This window comes from Haliaeetus albicilla, chromosome 22, assembly GCF_947461875.1.
Source record: "Haliaeetus albicilla chromosome 22, bHalAlb1.1, whole genome shotgun sequence".
Lineage (NCBI taxonomy): Eukaryota > Metazoa > Chordata > Aves > Accipitriformes > Accipitridae > Haliaeetus > Haliaeetus albicilla.
This window is the reverse complement of record NC_091504.1, coordinates 1,928,156-1,944,387: the sequence shown is the minus strand read 5'-3', so window position 1 is coordinate 1,944,387 and position 16,232 is coordinate 1,928,156.

The window sequence follows — 16,232 nt, the reverse complement described above, 5'->3', positions numbered from 1 at the left end:
TGCTGGTCTTCGCCTTCCCCGTGCAGCCTATTCACAGGCACAACAGGTTTTGGGATATATGCTTGCCCAGAGAAGGAATCTCTCACGGTGCGCATCCTCGGCAGAGCCTGTTCCCGAACAGGCAAACGTCCGGCTCCTTGTCCCACACGGAAGGTGGCAGCCCGGAAAGCTGTTGCTGGTCTTCACCTTCCCCCTGCAGCCTATTCACAGGCACAACAGGTTTTAGGATCTGTGCTTGCCCAGAGAAGGAACATCTCACAGTGCGCATCCTCGGCAGAGCCTGTTCCCGAAAAGGCAAACGTCCGGCTCCTTGTCCCACACGGAAGGTGGCAGCCCGGAAAGCTCTTGCTGGTCTTCACCTTCCCCCTGCAGCCTATTCACAGGCACAACCGCACTGGGAATCTCTGCTTTCCCAAAGACGCAATCTCTCACGGTGCGCATCCTCGGCAGAGCCTGTTCCCGAAAAGGCAAACGTCCGGCTCCTTGTCCCACATGGAAGGTGGCAGCCCGGAAAGCTGTTGCTGGTCTTCACCTTCCCCGTGCAGCCTATTCACAGGAACAACCGCACTGGAAATCTCTGCTTGCCCAGAGACGCAATCTCTCACGGTGCGCATCCTCGGCAGAGCCTGTTCCCGAAAAGGCAAACGTCCGGCTCCTTGTCCCACACGGAAGGTGGCAGCCCTGAAAGCTCTTGCTGGTCTTCACCTTCCCCCTGCAGCCTATTCACAGGCACAACCGCACTGGGAATCTCTGCTTTCCCAAAGACGCAATCCCTCACGGTGCGCATCCTCGGCAGAGCCTGTTCCCGAAAAGGCAAACGTCCGGCTCCTTTTCCCACACGGAAGGTGGCAGCCCTGAAAGCTCTTGCTGGTCTTCACCTTCCCCCTGCAGCCTATTCACAGGCACAACAGGTTTTGGGATCTGTGCTTGCCCAGAGACGCAATCTCTCACGGTGCGCATCCTCGGCAGAGCCTGTTCCAGAACAGGCAAACGTCCGGCTCCTTGTCCCACACGGAAGGTGGCAGCCCTGAAAGCTCTTGCTGGTCTTCACCTTCCCCCTGCAGCCTATTCACAGGCACAACCGCACTGGGAATCTCTGCTTTCCCAGAGACGCAATCTCTCACGGTGCGCATCCTCGGCAGAGCCTGTTCCCGAAAAGGCAAACGTCCGGCTCCTTGTCCCACACGGAAGGTGGCAGCCCTGAAAGCTCTTGCTGGTCTTCACCTTCCCCGTGCAGCCTATTCACAGGCACAACCGCACTGGGAATCTCTGCTTTCCCAAAGACGCAATCCCTCACGGTGCGCATCCTCGGCAGAGCCTGTTCCCGAAAAGGCAAACGTCCGGCTCCTTGTCCCACACGGAAGGTGGCAGCCCTGAAAGCTGTTGCTGGTCTTCACCTTCCCCCTGCAGCCTATTCACAGGCACAACAGGTTTTGGGATCTCTGCTTGCCCAGAGACGCAATCTCTCACGGTGCGCATCCTCGGCAGAGCCTGTTCCAGAACAGGCAAACGTCCGGCTCCTTGTCCCACACGGAAGGTGGCAGCCCTGAAAGCTGTTGCTGGTCTTCACCTTCCCCCTGCAGCCTATTCACAGGCACAACAGGTTTTGGGATCTCTGCTTTCCCAGAGACGCAATCTCTCACGGTGCGCATCCTCGGCAGAGCTTGTTCCCGAAAAGGCAAACGTCCGGCTCCTTGTCCCACATGGAAGGTGGCAGCCCTGAAAGCTCTTGCTGGTCTTCACCTTCCCCCTGCAGCCTATTCACAGGCACAACAGGTTTGGGGATCTGTGCTTGCCCAGAGAAGGAACATCTCACGGTGCGCATCCTCGACAGAGCTTGTTCCCAAAAAAGCAAACGTCCGGCTCCTTGTCCCACACGGAAGGTGGCAGCCCTGAAAGCTGGTGCTGGTCTTCACCTTCCCCCTGCAGCCTATTCACAGGCACAACAGGTTTGGGGATCTCTGCTTGCCCAGAGAAGGAACATCTCACGGTGCGCATCCTCGGCAGAGCTTATTCCCAAAAAAGCAAACGTCCGGCTCCTTGTCCCACACGGAAGGTGGCAGCCCTGAAAGCTCTTGCTGGTCTTCACCTTCCCCCTGCAGCCTAATCACAGGCACAACAGGTTTTGGGATCTGTGCTTGCCCAGAGAAGGAACATCTCACGGTGCGCATCCTCGGCAGAGCCTGTTCCCGAAAAGGCAAACGTCCGGCTCCTTGTCCCACACGGAAGGTGGCAGCCCTGAAAGCTCTTGCTGGTCTTCACATTCCCCCTGCAGCCTATTCACAGGCACAACTGCACTGGGAATCTCTGCTTTCCCAAAGACGCAATCTCTCACGGTGCGCATCCTCGGCAGAGCCTGTTCCCGAAAAGGCAAACGTCCGGCTCCTTGTCCCACACGGAAGGTGGCAGCCCTGAAAGCTCTTGCTGGTCTTCACCTTCCCCCTGCAGCCTATTCACAGGCACAACAGGTTTTGGGATCTCTGCTTGCCCAGAGAAGGAACATCTCACGGTGCGCATCCTCGGCAGAGCTTGTTCCCGAAAAGGCAAACGTCCGGCTCCTTGTCCCACACGGAAGGTGGCAGCCCGGAAAGCTCTTGCTGGTCTTCACCTTCCCCCTGCAGCCTATTCACAGGCACAACCGCACTGGGAATCTCTGCTTTCCCAAAGACGCAATCTCTCACGGTGCGCATCCTCGGCAGAGCCTGTTCCCGAAAAGGCAAACGTCCGGCTCCTTGTCCCACACGGAAGGTGGCAGCCCGGAAAGCTGTTGCTGGTCTTCACCTTCCCCCTGCAGCCTATTCACAGGCACAACTGCACTGGGAATCTCTGCTTTCCCAAAGACGCAATCCCTCACGGTGCGCATCCTCGGCAGAGCCTGTTCCAGAACAGGCAAACGTCCGGCTCCTTGTCCCACACGGAAGGTGGCAGCCCGGAAAGCTGTTGCTGGTCTTCACCTTCCCCCTGCAGCCTATTCACAGGCACAACAGGTTTTGGGATCTGTGCTTGCCCAGAGAAGGAACATCTCACGGTGCGCATCCTCGGCAGAGCCTGTTCCCGAAAAGGCAAACGTCCGGCTCCTTGTCCCACACGGAAGGTGGCAGCCCTGAAAGCTCTTGCTGGTCTTCACCTTCCCCCTGCAGCCTATTCACAGGCACAACAGGTTTTGGGATCTCTGCTTTCCCAAAGACGCAATCTCTCACGGTGCGCATCCTCGGCAGAGCCTGTTCCCGAAAAGGCAAACGTCCGGCTCCTTGTCCCACACGGAAGGTGGCAGCCCTGAAAGCTCTTGCTGGTCTTCGCCTTCCCCGTGCAGCCTATTCACAGGCACAACAGGTTTTGGGATATATGCTTGCCCAGAGAAGGAATCTCTCACGGTGCGCATCCTCGGCAGAGCCTGTTCCCGAACAGGCAAACGTCCGGCTCCTTGTCCCACACGGAAGGTGGCAGCCCGGAAAGCTGTTGCTGGTCTTCACCTTCCCCCTGCAGCCTATTCACAGGCACAACAGGTTTTAGGATCTGTGCTTGCCCAGAGAAGGAACATCTCACAGTGCGCATCCTCGGCAGAGCCTGTTCCCGAAAAGGCAAACGTCCGGCTCCTTGTCCCACACGGAAGGTGGCAGCCCGGAAAGCTGTTGCTGGTCTTCACCTTCCCCCTGCAGCCTATTCACAGGCACAACCGCACTGGGAATCTCTGCTTTCCCAAAGACGCAATCTCTCACGGTGCGCATCCTCGGCAGAGCCTGTTCCCGAAAAGGCAAACGTCCGGCTCCTTGTCCCACATGGAAGGTGGCAGCCCTGAAAGCTGTTGCTGGTCTTCACCTTCCCCGTGCAGCCTATTCACAGGGACAACCGCACTGGAAATCTCTGCTTGCCCAGAGACGCAATCTCTCACGGTGCGCATCCTCGGCAGAGCCTGTTCCCGAAAAGGCAAACGTCCGGCTCCTTGTCCCACACGGAAGGTGGCAGCCCTGAAAGCTCTTGCTGGTCTTCACCTTCCCCCTGCAGCCTATTCACAGGCACAACCGCACTGGGAATCTCTGCTTGCCCAGAGAAGGAATCTCTCACGGTGCGCATCCTCGGCAGAGCCTGTTCCCGAAAAGGCAAACGTCCGGCTCCTTGTCCCACACGGAAGGTGGCAGCCCTGAAAGCTCTTGCTGGTCTTCACCTTCCCCCTGCAGCCTATTCACAGGCACAACAGGTTTTGGGATCTGTGCTTGCCCAGAGACGCAATCTCTCACGGTGCGCATCCTCGGCAGAGCCTGTTCCAGAACAGGCAAACGTCCGGCTCCTTGTCCCACACGGAAGGTGGCAGCCCTGAAAGCTCTTGCTGGTCTTCACCTTCCCCCTGCAGCCTATTCACAGGCACAACCGCACTGGGAATCTCTGCTTTCCCAGAGACGCAATCTCTCACGGTGCGCATCCTTGGCAGAGCCTGTTCCCGAAAAGGCAAACGTCCGGCTCCTTGTCCCACACGGAAGGTGGCAGCCCTGAAAGCTGTTGCTGGTCTTCACCTTCCCCCTGCAGCCTATTCACAGGCACAACAGGTTTGGGGATCTGTGCTTGCCCAGAGAAGGAACATCTCACGGTGCGCATCCTCGGCAGAGCTTGTTCCCAAAAAAGCAAACGTCCGGCTCCTTGTCCCACACGGAAGGTGGCAGCCCGGAAAGCTGGTGCTGGTCTTCACCTTCCCCCTGCAGCCTATTCACAGGCACAACAGGTTTTGGGATCTCTGCTTGCCCAGAGAAGGAACATCTCACGGTGCGCATCCTCGGCAGAGCCTGTTCCCGAAAAGGCAAACGTCCGGCTCCTTGTCCCACACGGAAGGTGGCAGCCCTGAAAGCTCTTGCTGGTCTTCACCTTCCCCCTGCAGCCTATTCACAGGCACAACAGGTTTTGGGATCTCTGCTTGCCCCAAGACGCAATCTCTCACGGTGCGCATCCTCGGCAGAGCCTGTTCCCGAAAAGGCAAACGTCCGGCTCCTTGTCCCACACGGAAGGTGGCAGCCCTGAAAGCTCTTGCTGGTCTTCGCCTTCCCCGTGCAGCCTATTCACAGGCACAACAGGTTTTGGGATATATGCTTGCCCAGAGAAGGAATCTCTCACGGTGCGCATCCTCGGCAGAGCCTGTTCCCGAAAAGGCAAACGTCCGGCTCCTTGTCCCACACGGAAGGTGGCAGCCCTGAAAGCTCTTGCTGGTCTTCACCTTCCCCCTGCAGCCTATTCACAGGCACAACAGGTTTTAGGATCTGTGCTTGCCCAGAGAAGGAACATCTCACAGTGCGCATCCTCGGCAGAGCCTGTTCCCGAAAAGGCAAACGTCCGGCTCCTTGTCCCACACGGAAGGTGGCAGCCCGGAAAGCTGTTGCTGGTCTTCACCTTCCCCCTGCAGCCTATTCACAGGCACAACCGCACTGGGAATCTCTGCTTTCCCAAAGACGCAATCTCTCACGGTGCGCATCCTCGGCAGAGCCTGTTCCCGAAAAGGCAAACGTCCGGCTCCTTGTCCCACATGGAAGGTGGCAGCCCTGAAAGCTGTTGCTGGTCTTCACCTTCCCCGTGCAGCCTATTCACAGGAACAACCGCACTGGAAATCTCTGCTTGCCCAGAGACGCAATCTCTCACGGTGCGCATCCTCGGCAGAGCCTGTTCCCGAAAAGGCAAACGTCCGGCTCCTTGTCCCACACGGAAGGTGGCAGCCCTGAAAGCTCTTGCTGGTCTTCACCTTCCCCCTGCAGCCTATTCACAGGCACAACCGCACTGGGAATCTCTGCTTTCCCAAAGACGCAATCCCTCACGGTGCGCATCCTCGGCAGAGCCTGTTCCCGAAAAGGCAAACGTCCGGCTCCTTGTCCCACACGGAAGGTGGCAGCCCTGAAAGCTCTTGCTGGTCTTCACCTTCCCCCTGCAGCCTATTCACAGGCACAACAGGTTTTGGGATCTGTGCTTGCCCAGAGACGCAATCTCTCACGGTGCGCATCCTCGGCAGAGCCTGTTCCAGAACAGGCAAACGTCCGGCTCCTTGTCCCACACGGAAGGTGGCAGCCCTGAAAGCTCTTGCTGGTCTTCACCTTCCCCCTGCAGCCTATTCACAGGCACAACAGGTTTTGGGATCTGTGCTTGCCCAGAGAAGGAACATCTCACGGTGCGCATCCTCGGCAGAGCTTGTTCCCAAAAAAGCAAACGTCCGGCTCCTTGTCCCACACGGAAGGTGGCAGCCCGGAAAGCTGGTGCTGGTCTTCACCTTCCCCCTGCAGCCTATTCACAGGCACAACAGGTTTTGGGATCTCTGCTTGCCCAGAGAAGGAACATCTCACGGTGCGCATCCTCGGCAGAGCTTATTCCCAAAAAAGCAAACGTCCGGCTCCTTGTCCCACACGGAAGGTGGCAGCCCTGAAAGCTCTTGCTGGTCTTCACCTTCCCCCTGCAGCCTAATCACAGGCACAACAGGTTTGGGGATCTCTGCTTGCCCAGAGAAGGAACATCTCACGGTGCGCATCCTCGGCAGAGCCTGTTCCCGAAAAGGCAAACGTCCGGCTCCTTGTCCCACACGGAAGGTGGCAGCCCTGAAAGCTGTTGCTGGTCTTCACCTTCCCCCTGCAGCCTATTCACAGGCACAACTGCACTGGGAATCTCTGCTTTCCCAGAGACGCAATCTCTCACGGTGCGCATCCTCGGCAGAGCCTGTTCCCAAAAAGGCAAACGTCCGGCTCCTTGTCCTACATGGAAGGTGGCAGCCCTGAAAGCTGTTGCTGGTCTTCACCTTCCCCCTGCAGCCTATTCACAGGCACAACAGGTTTTGGGATCTCTGCTTGCCCAGAGAAGGAACATCTCACGGTGCGCATCCTCGGCAGAGCTTGTTCCCAAAAAAGCAAACGTCCGGCTCCTTGTCCCACACGGAAGGTGGCAGCCCGGAAAGCTGTTGCTGGTCTTCACCTTCCCCGTGCAGCCTATTCACAGGCACAACAGGTTTTGGGATCTCTGCTTTCCCAGAGACGCAATCTCTCACGGTGCGCATCCTCGGCAGAGCTTGTTCCCGAAAAGGCAAACGTCCGGCTCCTTGTCCCACACGGAAGGTGGCAGCCCTGAAAGCTCTTGCTGGTCTTCACCTTCCCCCTGCAGCCTATTCACAGGCACAACAGGTTTTGGGATCTCTGCTTTCCCAGAGAAGGAACATCTCACGGTGCGCATCCTCGGCAGAGCCTGTTCCCGAAAAGGCAAACATCCGGCTCCTTGTCCCACACGGAAGGTGGCAGCCCGGAAAGCTGTTGCTGGTCTTCACCTTCCCCCTGCAGCCTATTCACAGGCACAACCGCACTGGGAATCTCTGCTTTCCCAAAGACGCAATCTCTCACGGTGTGCATCCTCGGCAGAGCCTGTTCCCGAAAAGGCAAACGTCCGGCTCCTTGTCCCACATGGAAGGTGGCAGCCCTGAAAGCTGTTGCTGGTCTTCACCTTCCCCGTGCAGCCTATTCACAGGAACAACCGCACTGGAAATCTCTGCTTGCCCAGAGACGCAATCTCTCACGGTGCGCATCCTCGGCAGAGCCTGTTCCCGAAAAGGCAAACGTCCGGCTCCTTGTCCCACACGGAAGGTGGCAGCCCTGAAAGCTCTTGCTGGTCTTCACCTTCCCCCTGCAGCCTATTCACAGGCACAACCGTACTGGGAATCTCTGCTTTCCCCAAGACGCAATCCCTCACGGTGCGCATCCTCGGCAGAGCCTGTTCCCGAAAAGGCAAACGTCCGGCTCCTTGTCCCACACAGAAGGTGGCAGCCCTGAAAGCTGTTGCTGGTCTTCACCTTCCCCCTGCAGCCTATTCACAGGCACAACAGGTTTGGGGATCTCTGCTTGCCCAGAGAAGGAACATCTCACGGTGCGCATCCTCGGCAGAGCCTGTTCCCGAAAAGGCAAACGTCCGGCTCCTTGTCCCACACGGAAGGTGGCAGCCCGGAAAGCTGTTGCTGGTCTTCACCTTCCCCCTGCAGCCTATTCACAGGCACAACAGGTTTTGGGATCTCTGCTTGCCCAGAGACGCAATCTCTCACGGTGCGCATCCTCGGCAGAGCCTGTTCCAGAACAGGCAAACGTCCGGCTCCTTGTCCCACACGGAAGGTGGCAGCCCTGAAAGCTCTTGCTGGTCTTCACCTTCCCCCTGCAGCCTATTCACAGGCACAACAGGTTTGGGGATCTCTGCTTGCCCAGAGAAGGAACATCTCACGGTGCGCATCCTCGGCAGAGCCTGTTCCCGAAAAGGCAAACGTCCGGCTCCTTGTCCCACACGGAAGGTGGCAGCCCTGAAAGCTGTTGCTGGTCTTCACCTTCCCCCTGCAGCCTATTCACAGGCACAACTGCACTGGGAATCTCTGCTTTCCCAGAGACGCAATCTCTCACGGTGCGCATCCTCGGCAGAGCCTGTTCCCAAAAAGGCAAACGTCCGGCTCCTTGTCCTACATGGAAGGTGGCAGCCCTGAAAGCTGTTGCTGGTCTTCACCTTCCCCCTGCAGCCTATTCACAGGCACAACAGGTTTGGGGATCTCTGCTTGCCCAGAGAAGGAACATCTCACGGTGCGCATCCTCGGCAGAGCCTGTTCCCGAAAAGGCAAACGTCCGGCTCCTTGTCCCACACGGAAGGTGGCAGCCCTGAAAGCTCTTGCTGGTCTTCACCTTCCCCCTGCAGCCTATTCACAGGCACAACAGGTTTTAGGATCTGTGCTTGCCCAGAGAAGGAACATCTCACAGTGCGCATCCTCGGCAGAGCCTGTTCCCGAAAAGGCAAACGTCCGGCTCCTTGTCCCACACGGAAGGTGGCAGCCCGGAAAGCTGTTGCTGGTCTTCACCTTCCCCCTGCAGCCTATTCACAGGCACAACCGCACTGGGAATCTCTGCTTTCCCAAAGACGCAATCTCTCACGGTGCGCATCCTCGGCAGAGCCTGTTCCCGAAAAGGCAAACGTCCGGCTCCTTGTCCCACATGGAAGGTGGCAGCCCTGAAAGCTGTTGCTGGTCTTCACCTTCCCCGTGCAGCCTATTCACAGGAACAACCGCACTGGAAATCTCTGCTTGCCCAGAGACGCAATCTCTCACGGTGCGCATCCTCGGCAGAGCCTGTTCCCGAAAAGGCAAACGTCCGGCTCCTTGTCCCACACGGAAGGTGGCAGCCCTGAAAGCTCTTGCTGGTCTTCACCTTCCCCCTGCAGCCTATTCACAGGCACAACCGCACTGGGAATCTCTGCTTTCCCAAAGACGCAATCCCTCACGGTGCGCATCCTCGGCAGAGCCTGTTCCCGAAAAGGCAAACGTCCGGCTCCTTGTCCCACACGGAAGGTGGCAGCCCTGAAAGCTCTTGCTGGTCTTCACCTTCCCCCTGCAGCCTATTCACAGGCACAACAGGTTTTGGGATCTGTGCTTGCCCAGAGACGCAATCTCTCACGGTGCGCATCCTCGGCAGAGCCTGTTCCAGAACAGGCAAACGTCCGGCTCCTTGTCCCACACGGAAGGTGGCAGCCCTGAAAGCTCTTGCTGGTCTTCACCTTCCCCCTGCAGCCTATTCACAGGCACAACAGGTTTTGGGATCTGTGCTTGCCCAGAGAAGGAACATCTCACGGTGCGCATCCTCGGCAGAGCTTGTTCCCAAAAAAGCAAACGTCCGGCTCCTTGTCCCACACGGAAGGTGGCAGCCCGGAAAGCTGGTGCTGGTCTTCACCTTCCCCCTGCAGCCTATTCACAGGCACAACAGGTTTTGGGATCTCTGCTTGCCCAGAGAAGGAACATCTCACGGTGCGCATCCTCGGCAGAGCTTATTCCCAAAAAAGCAAACGTCCGGCTCCTTGTCCCACACGGAAGGTGGCAGCCCTGAAAGCTCTTGCTGGTCTTCACCTTCCCCCTGCAGCCTAATCACAGGCACAACAGGTTTGGGGATCTCTGCTTGCCCAGAGAAGGAACATCTCACGGTGCGCATCCTCGGCAGAGCCTGTTCCCGAAAAGGCAAACGTCCGGCTCCTTGTCCCACACGGAAGGTGGCAGCCCTGAAAGCTGTTGCTGGTCTTCACCTTCCCCCTGCAGCCTATTCACAGGCACAACTGCACTGGGAATCTCTGCTTTCCCAGAGACGCAATCTCTCACGGTGCGCATCCTCGGCAGAGCCTGTTCCCAAAAAGGCAAACGTCCGGCTCCTTGTCCTACATGGAAGGTGGCAGCCCTGAAAGCTGTTGCTGGTCTTCACCTTCCCCCTGCAGCCTATTCACAGGCACAACAGGTTTTGGGATCTCTGCTTGCCCAGAGAAGGAACATCTCACGGTGCGCATCCTCGGCAGAGCTTGTTCCCAAAAAAGCAAACGTCCGGCTCCTTGTCCCACACGGAAGGTGGCAGCCCGGAAAGCTGTTGCTGGTCTTCACCTTCCCCGTGCAGCCTATTCACAGGCACAACAGGTTTTGGGATCTCTGCTTTCCCAGAGACGCAATCTCTCACGGTGCGCATCCTCGGCAGAGCTTGTTCCCGAAAAGGCAAACGTCCGGCTCCTTGTCCCACACGGAAGGTGGCAGCCCTGAAAGCTCTTGCTGGTCTTCACCTTCCCCCTGCAGCCTATTCACAGGCACAACAGGTTTTGGGATCTCTGCTTTCCCAGAGAAGGAACATCTCACGGTGCGCATCCTCGGCAGAGCCTGTTCCCGAAAAGGCAAACATCCGGCTCCTTGTCCCACACGGAAGGTGGCAGCCCGGAAAGCTGTTGCTGGTCTTCACCTTCCCCCTGCAGCCTATTCACAGGCACAACCGCACTGGGAATCTCTGCTTTCCCAAAGACGCAATCTCTCACGGTGTGCATCCTCGGCAGAGCCTGTTCCCGAAAAGGCAAACGTCCGGCTCCTTGTCCCACATGGAAGGTGGCAGCCCTGAAAGCTGTTGCTGGTCTTCACCTTCCCCGTGCAGCCTATTCACAGGAACAACCGCACTGGAAATCTCTGCTTGCCCAGAGACGCAATCTCTCACGGTGCGCATCCTCGGCAGAGCCTGTTCCCGAAAAGGCAAACGTCCGGCTCCTTGTCCCACACGGAAGGTGGCAGCCCTGAAAGCTCTTGCTGGTCTTCACCTTCCCCCTGCAGCCTATTCACAGGCACAACCGTACTGGGAATCTCTGCTTTCCCCAAGACGCAATCCCTCACGGTGCGCATCCTCGGCAGAGCCTGTTCCCGAAAAGGCAAACGTCCGGCTCCTTGTCCCACACAGAAGGTGGCAGCCCTGAAAGCTGTTGCTGGTCTTCACCTTCCCCCTGCAGCCTATTCACAGGCACAACAGGTTTGGGGATCTCTGCTTGCCCAGAGAAGGAACATCTCACGGTGCGCATCCTCGGCAGAGCCTGTTCCCGAAAAGGCAAACGTCCGGCTCCTTGTCCCACACGGAAGGTGGCAGCCCGGAAAGCTGTTGCTGGTCTTCACCTTCCCCCTGCAGCCTATTCACAGGCACAACAGGTTTTGGGATCTCTGCTTGCCCAGAGACGCAATCTCTCACGGTGCGCATCCTCGGCAGAGCCTGTTCCAGAACAGGCAAACGTCCGGCTCCTTGTCCCACACGGAAGGTGGCAGCCCTGAAAGCTCTTGCTGGTCTTCACCTTCCCCCTGCAGCCTATTCACAGGCACAACAGGTTTGGGGATCTCTGCTTGCCCAGAGAAGGAACATCTCACGGTGCGCATCCTCGGCAGAGCCTGTTCCCGAAAAGGCAAACGTCCGGCTCCTTGTCCCACACGGAAGGTGGCAGCCCTGAAAGCTGTTGCTGGTCTTCACCTTCCCCCTGCAGCCTATTCACAGGCACAACTGCACTGGGAATCTCTGCTTTCCCAGAGACGCAATCTCTCACGGTGCGCATCCTCGGCAGAGCCTGTTCCCAAAAAGGCAAACGTCCGGCTCCTTGTCCTACATGGAAGGTGGCAGCCCTGAAAGCTGTTGCTGGTCTTCACCTTCCCCCTGCAGCCTATTCACAGGCACAACAGGTTTGGGGATCTCTGCTTGCCCAGAGAAGGAACATCTCACGGTGCGCATCCTCGGCAGAGCTTGTTCCCAAAAAAGCAAACGTCCGGCTCCTTGTCCCACACGGAAGGTGGCAGCCCGGAAAGCTGTTGCTGGTCTTCACCTTCCCCGTGCAGCCTATTCACAGGCACAACAGGTTTTGGGATCTCTGCTTTCCCAGAGACGCAATCTCTCACGGTGCGCATCCTCGGCAGAGCTTGTTCCCGAAAAGGCAAACGTCCGGCTCCTTGTCCCACACGGAAGGTGGCAGCCCTGAAAGCTCTTGCTGGTCTTCACCTTCCCCCTGCAGCCTATTCACAGGCACAACAGGTTTTGGGATCTCTGCTTTCCCAGAGAAGGAACATCTCACGGTGCGCATCCTCGGCAGAGCCTGTTCCCGAAAAGGCAAACATCCGGCTCCTTGTCCCACACGGAAGGTGGCAGCCCGGAAAGCTGTTGCTGGTCTTCACCTTCCCCCTGCAGCCTATTCACAGGCACAACCGCACTGGGAATCTCTGCTTTCCCAAAGACGCAATCTCTCACGGTGTGCATCCTCGGCAGAGCCTGTTCCCGAAAAGGCAAACGTCCGGCTCCTTGTCCCACATGGAAGGTGGCAGCCCTGAAAGCTGTTGCTGGTCTTCACCTTCCCCGTGCAGCCTATTCACAGGAACAACCGCACTGGAAATCTCTGCTTGCCCAGAGACGCAATCTCTCACGGTGCGCATCCTCGGCAGAGCCTGTTCCCGAAAAGGCAAACGTCCGGCTCCTTGTCCCACACGGAAGGTGGCAGCCCTGAAAGCTCTTGCTGGTCTTCACCTTCCCCCTGCAGCCTATTCACAGGCACAACCGTACTGGGAATCTCTGCTTTCCCCAAGACGCAATCCCTCACGGTGCGCATCCTCGGCAGAGCCTGTTCCCGAAAAGGCAAACGTCCGGCTCCTTGTCCCACACAGAAGGTGGCAGCCCTGAAAGCTGTTGCTGGTCTTCACCTTCCCCCTGCAGCCTATTCACAGGCACAACAGGTTTGGGGATCTCTGCTTGCCCAGAGAAGGAACATCTCACGGTGCGCATCCTCGGCAGAGCCTGTTCCCGAAAAGGCAAACGTCCGGCTCCTTGTCCCACACGGAAGGTGGCAGCCCGGAAAGCTGTTGCTGGTCTTCACCTTCCCCCTGCAGCCTATTCACAGGCACAACAGGTTTTGGGATCTCTGCTTGCCCAGAGACGCAATCTCTCACGGTGCGCATCCTCGGCAGAGCCTGTTCCAGAACAGGCAAACGTCCGGCTCCTTGTCCCACACGGAAGGTGGCAGCCCTGAAAGCTCTTGCTGGTCTTCACCTTCCCCCTGCAGCCTATTCACAGGCACAACAGGTTTGGGGATCTCTGCTTGCCCAGAGAAGGAACATCTCACGGTGCGCATCCTCGGCAGAGCCTGTTCCCGAAAAGGCAAACGTCCGGCTCCTTGTCCCACACGGAAGGTGGCAGCCTGGAAAGCTGTTGCTGGTCTTCACCTTCCCCGTGCAGCCTATTCACAGGCACAACAGGTTTTGGGATCTCTGCTTTCCCAGAGACGCAATCTCTCACGGTGCGCATCCTCGGCAGAGCCTGTTCCCGAAAAGGCAAACGTCCGGCTCCTTGTCCCACACGGAAGGTGGCAGCCCGGAAAGCTGTTGCTGGTCTTCACCTTCCCCCTGCAGCCTATTCACAGGCACAACAGGTTTGGGGATCTCTGCTTGCCCCAAGACGCAATCTCTCACGGTGCGCATCCTCGGCAGAGCCTGTTCCCGAAAAGGCAAACGTCCGGCTCCTTGTCCCACATGGAAGGTGGCAGCCCTGAAAGCTCTTGCTGGTCTTCACCTTCCCCCTGCAGCCTATTCACAGGCACAACAGGTTTTGGGATCTGTGCTTGCCCAGAGAAGGAACATCTCACGGTGCGCATCCTCGGCAGAGCCTGTTCCTGAAAAGGCAAACGTCCGGCTCCTTGTCCCACACGGAAGGTGGCAGCCCTGAAAGCTCTTGCTGGTCTTCACCTTCCCCCTGCAGCCTATTCACAGGCACAACAGGTTCTGGGATCTCTGCTTGCCCAGAGACGCAATCTCTCACGGTGCGCATCCTCGGCAGAGCCTGTTCCCGAAAAGGCAAACGTCCGGCTCCTTGTCCCACACGGAAGGTGGCAGCCCTGAAAGCTCTTGCTGGTCTTCACCTTCCCCCTGCAGCCTATTCACAGGCACAACAGGTTTTGGGATATATGCTTGCCCAGAGAAGGAACATCTCACGGTGCGCATCCTCGGCAGAGCTTGTTCCCAAAAAAGCAAACGTCCGGCTCCTTGTCCCACACGGAAGGTGGCAGCCCGGAAAGCTGGTGCTGGTCTTCACCTTCCCCCTGCAGCCTATTCACAGGCACAACAGGTTTTGGGATCTCTGCTTGCCCCAAGACGCAATCTCTCACGGTGCGCATCCTCGGCAGAGCCTGTTCCCGAAAAGGCAAACGTCCGGCTCCTTGTCCCACACGGAAGGTGGCAGCCCTGAAAGCTCTTGCTGGTCTTCACCTTCCTCCTGCAGCCTATTCACAGGCACAACCGCACTGGGAATCTCTGCTTTCCCAGAGACGCAATCTCTCACGGTGCGCATCCTCGGCAGAGCCTGTTCCCGAAAAGGCAAACGTCCGGCTCCTTGTCCCACACGGAAGGTGGCAGCCCTGAAAGCTCTTGCTGGTCTTCACCTTCCCCCTGCAGCCTATTCACAGGCACAACTGCACTGGGAATCTCTGCTTTCCCAAAGACGCAATCTCTCACGGTGCGCATCCTCGGCAGAGCCTGTTCCCGAAAAGGCAAACGTCCGGCTCCTTGTCCCACACGGAAGGTGGCAGCCCAGAAAGCTCTTGCTGGTCTTCACCTTCCCCCTGCAGCCTATTCACAGGCACAACCGCACTGGGAATCTCTGCTTTCCCAAAGACGCAATCTCTCACGGTGCGCATCCTCGGCAGAGCCTGTTCCCGAAAAGGCAAACGTCCGGCTCCTTGTCCCACACGGAAGGTGGCAGCCCGGAAAGCTGTTGCTGGTCTTCACCTTCCCCCTGCAGCCTATTCACAGGCACAACTGCACTGGGAATCTCTGCTTTCCCAAAGACGCAATCCCTCACGGTGCGCATCCTCGGCAGAGCCTGTTCCCGAAAAGGCAAACGTCCGGCTCCTTGTCCCACACGGAAGGTGGCAGCCCGGAAAGCTCTTGCTGGTCTTCACCTTCCCCCTGCAGCCTATTCACAGGCACAACAGGTTTTGGGATCTCTGCTTGCCCAGAGAAGGAACATCTCACGGTGCGCATCCTCGGCAGAGCCTGTTCCCGAAAAGGCAAACGTCCGGCTCCTTGTCCCACACGGAAGGTGGCAGCCCTGAAAGCTCTTGCTGGTCTTCACCTTCCCCCTGCAGCCTATTCACAGGCACAACAGGTTTTGGGATCTCTGCTTGCCCCAAGATGCAATCTCTCACGGTGCGCATCCTCGGCAGAGCCTGTTCCCGAAAAGGCAAACGTCCGGCTCCTTGTCCCACACGGAAGGTGGCAGCCCTGAAAGCTCTTGCTGGTCTTCGCCTTCCCCGTGCAGCCTATTCACAGGCACAACAGGTTTTGGGATATATGCTTGCCCAGAGAAGGAATCTCTCACGGTGCGCATCCTCGGCAGAGCCTGTTCCCGAACAGGCAAACGTCCGGCTCCTTGTCCCACACGGAAGGTGGCAGCCCTGAAAGCTGTTGCTGGTCTTCACCTTCCCCCTGCAGCCTATTCACAGGCACAACAGGTTTTAGGATCTGTGCTTGCCCAGAGAAGGAACATCTCACAGTGCGCATCCTCGGCAGAGCCTGTTCCCGAAAAGGCAAACGTCCGGCTCCTTGTCCCACACGGAAGGTGGCAGCCCGGAAAGCTGTTGCTGGTCTTCACCTTCCCCCTGCAGCCTATTCACAGGCACAACCGCACTGGGAATCTCTGCTTTCCCAAAGACGCAATCTCTCACGGTGTGCATCCTCGGCAGAGCCTGTTCCCGAAAAGGCAAACGTCCGGCTCCTTGTCCCACATGGAAGGTGGCAGCCCTGAAAGCTGTTGCTGGTCTTCACCTTCCCCGTGCAGCCTATTCACAGGAACAACCGCACTGGAAATCTCTGCTTGCCCAGAGACGCAATCTCTCACGGTGCGCATCCTCGGCAGAGCCTGTTCCCGAAAAGGCAAACGTCCGGCTCCTTGTCC